The 4,038-nt window shown below is 44.9% G+C and overlaps 1 long non-coding RNA gene across 1 annotated transcript; it reads left to right on the forward strand.

Annotated features, from left to right (window-relative positions):
* The first annotated feature begins 246 nt into the window (after window positions 1-246).
* LOC144367810 (uncharacterized) lies at window positions 247-2,740 on the forward strand. Its single transcript, XR_013427294.1, has 2 exons — window positions 247-641; window positions 2,280-2,740. It is a non-coding gene; the product is annotated as an uncharacterized LOC144367810 (long non-coding RNA).
* The last annotated feature ends 1,298 nt before the right edge of the window (window positions 2,741-4,038 follow it).

Genomic DNA, 4,038 nt, shown 5'->3' on the forward strand with positions numbered 1-4,038 from the left:
GGTTTATCATGTTCTTTATTATCCTTTTATCATCTAAGGCTCTATGGGGACGTCACTTGGTTCCTGATGTTAATGCATTTTCTCTTTCTCTGACCAGCCAGGCTAACAATACGTCAATTTTGTTTATCTTCTTAAAGATGCAGCTTTTGATGAGACATCTTTTTTTTTTTGTTATCTCCTTTTCTATCTTATTGATTCCAACATTATTTCCTTTTGTCATGATATGGCTCTGGGATGTCCCTTTAAGGCATACTGAAGGCTTGGTCCCCAGGGTAGCCGTGTTCAGGGCTGGGGCTTTTGGGAAGTGACTGGATCAGGGGACACCAGTCTCATCAGTGGACTAATGCATCATAATCGGATGGCCTAATCAGGAGGTGGTGGAAACTGAAGAAGGTGGGGCCCAGCTAGAGAAATGGGGTCAATGGGGGCGTGCCCTGCACGGTGTGTCTTGACCCTGGCCCCTGCCTGCACTCTGCCTGTTTCCTGACTGCCAGGAGAAGCTGCCCTCTGCCACACCCTTCCACCACGGTGTTCTGCCACCGCAGCCCGCGAGCAGGGAAGTGGAGCCCGCCAGCCATGGACCGAGCCTCTGGAACCAGGAGCCAAAATAAATCTTTCCGACTCTAAGTTGTGATTCTCAGGTATTCCTTCACAACCACAGAGAGCTTGCTAACACGACTTTCTTTGGTTTACTTAAGGCTTCACTCGCTCTCCTTTTACCTAATTTCTCAGGGTGGAAGGTGAAGTCATTTATGGGAGACATTTCAGTGCAGGCATTTGGAGCCAGATGTGTCTCCAAGTACTGCTTGGTGGCAGCTCGTAAACTTGCCGTGTTTTAATTTTCATTCAATTAGAAGCACTTCCTATTTCCTCTCTGGCCTCTTTTCTTCTTTGGTGTACAGATTATTTGGAAGTGTGCTATTTAGTTTCTCAGTGTTTGAGGATTTTGCAGAGATCTTTCTGTGATGGATTTTTAATTCGATTCTGCTGTGGTCAAATACTTTATGGGACTTGAATCCTTGTAAATTCTTTGAGACTTGTTTGATGACCTTGAATATGGCCTGTCTTGGTGGCGTTTCTATGTGCACTAGAAAATAAAACTGTTATTGGGTGAAGGGTTCTATAAGTGTCCATTAGATCAACTTGGTGGATTGTGTTAAGGTTTCTGTACCATCAAGGATTTTTTTGGTTTGTCCCTTCTAGTCTCTATTACTCCCTCCCCCACTTTTGGGATACTTTTGGATTATTTGGAGATATATGTATTTAATATTTTTAGTTGTAGAAGGACACAATATCTTTATCTATTTTATGTGGTGCTGAGGATGGAACTCAGGGCCTCACATGTGCTAGGCGAGGGCTCTATCACTGAGCCACAACCCCAGCCCATTATTTGGATATTTTTAATAATTCTATTTACTTTCCCTTCTCTGCTTAACCATCTACATACCAACTTTGATGTTTTTAATTGTTTCGTACGGACTCACGTATCTGGGGTTCTTGAGGAACACAGGCAGCTCAAGTCTCCTGGTGTTTAAATTAATTTAGCTTTTGTACATCTGCAAAAGTATTTTACCTTCATTTTGGAAATATATATATATATATATATATATATATATATATATATATATATTGAGAGAGATATATAATTTTTTGATATTTATTTTTTAGTTTTTGATGGACACAACATCTCTGTTTGTATGTGGTGCTGAGGATCGAACCCTGGCTGCACGCATGCCAGGCGAGCGTGCTACCGCTTGAGCCACATCTCCAGCCTCAAGATATATATATATATATATATATTTAATATATATTTTTAGTTTTCAGTGGACACAAATCTTTATTTTTTTATTTTAACTGGTGCTGAGGATCGAACCCAGTGCCCTGTGCATGCCAGGTGAGCATGCTACTGCTTGAGCCACATCCCCAGCCCATGGAAAGATATTTTTTAATTCTGTAATTCAAAGTACACAGTTTTCCCCCCAGTACTTTAAAGATGCTGTTCCATCGTTCCCTGGTGCATTATTTATGACAGGAAGTCTGCTGTCATGTTTTTCTTTGTTCCTCTGTATGTAATGTCTCATTGCTTTGAAGATTTCCTTCTTATCACTGGTTTTGAACTATTTGATTATAACAAGGCTTCGTAATTTTCTTCATGTTTCTTGTGCTTGGGGTTTATTGAGATTCCCAGTTCTGGGAATTTATATTATAAAATTCTGAATAATTTTGGCCATTATTTTATTAAATTTTTTTTTCTGTTCCTACCTCCCTCTTTCCTCTAGGACTTCAGCCACACATGTCAGACCCCTTGAAGATCACTGAATATATTGAAATGGGTTAATAGCAAGTGAGTTAACCTGAAGACACACAAATAGAAATACAGAAGGAAAAAAAAAAAGACTTAGAAAATGAACCTGTAAACTCCTTTTTTTTGTTGTTGTTGTACCAAGGATTGAACTCAGGGGCACTTAACCCCTGAGCCACATCCCCAGCCTTTTTTATATTTTATTTAGAGACAGGGTCTCACTGAGTTGCTTAGGGCCTTGCTAGGTTGCTGAGTCTGGCTTTGAACTTGTGACCCTCCTGCCTCAGCCTCCTGAGCCCCTGTGATTACAGGCTTATCCCACGGTGCCTTGCTGGAACCTGTAAACTCTTGAGAGACCATGAAACAGAACCACTCAGCCTTGCTACACCCCATTCCTGACCCAAAAAAGGCTTGATAATAAATGCTTGTTGTCCAGACCGCCGAGTTCTCGGGTAATCTGTAATGCAGCGATGGCTAATTCACCCTGTTTGCATTTCCCTCTCACTTCTCCATAAGGAGGTCTCCTCTTTTTAGGGACTAAGTTCTAAATTGAGAGTCATGAAGACACTATTAGCTTCACTTTCTTAACTTCCATGGATTCCTCTCTCTCCGCAGCAGGTTTCTCTCACTCTTTCTCACCAGATGCAGGGACTCTGCTTTTGCAAGTGTCGTTTGTGAATTCCTTGGGGCTGTTTTACAGATCTCGTCTGGCTTGACCTCTCCGCTCTCGAGGATGCTTAGGATCACTTCTTCTGACGTTTGATGCTCGACTATTTTCCTGCCCTACCTGGTTTTTAGCATCCTTTCTCGTCCTCCTTAATTTACGATTTAATTGCTGTTTCCTCGAGCATCTGTTTTCCCCCCGAGTTCTCACTCCACTTCACCTACCCTCCCCAGGGCTTCAAGTTCACAGGTAGCTTCAACCACAGGCCCTACGCCATGAGAGTCTTGTTATGGCTTCCTGCCTAAGCCTCACGACTTCCATTCCTTTGTTTTTCCCTCAGTACCGATGCTAGAACGCAAGGCCTCGAGCGTGCTGGGGCAAGCACTCTACCACCGAGCTACAACCCCAGGCATTTTATTTTTTATTCTGAGGCAGGACCTCACTGAGTTGCCCAGAATGGTCTGGGACTTGGAATCCTCTTGCCTGGACCCCCTCCCTCCCCACCTCTCACAGCTGCGAGCTCTGCTCTGTGCTGCAGTCGTCCCTCATGATCTGGGAGCCTTCTGTGCTCCGGTCTCTGGGAGGAGATGCTGTTGGTGTTTCTGCTGTAGTGGGAGTTGGGGTGGGGGGTTGTGACGGGAAGCACACGTGGTTTCACTAGCACTGAGACGGTGCGAGAGAGAAAGGTACAGGTACAGTGACACGCACCAGGGCACTCATGTGAGCTGGGGAATCACGGTGCCTTTTTCTTTTTTTTTTTAATGGTACCAGAGATTGAGCCCAGGGCCGCTTGACCACTGAGCCATACCCCCCGCCCCTCTTTTTAAATTTAGAGATCGTGTCTTTTTAAGTTGCTTAGGGCCTTGCTAACCTCCTGCCTCAGCCTCCCGGGTCGCTGGGATTGCAGGTGTGTGCCACTGGGCCCAGCCCCTGGGTGCCTTTCTTGAGGACGTGACGTAGGGTCTCTGGGGATGGGGAGGAGTTGGTGGCCCAGCAGAGAAGAAGGTGGGGAGAGGGTGGGTGGCCTTCCAGGCCTGCAGAGGGCCCCGAGCACAGAGGGAGCAGAAGGAGC

Source organism: Ictidomys tridecemlineatus, chromosome 11 (assembly GCF_052094955.1).
Source record: "Ictidomys tridecemlineatus isolate mIctTri1 chromosome 11, mIctTri1.hap1, whole genome shotgun sequence".
Classification (NCBI taxonomy): Eukaryota; Metazoa; Chordata; class Mammalia; order Rodentia; family Sciuridae; genus Ictidomys; species Ictidomys tridecemlineatus.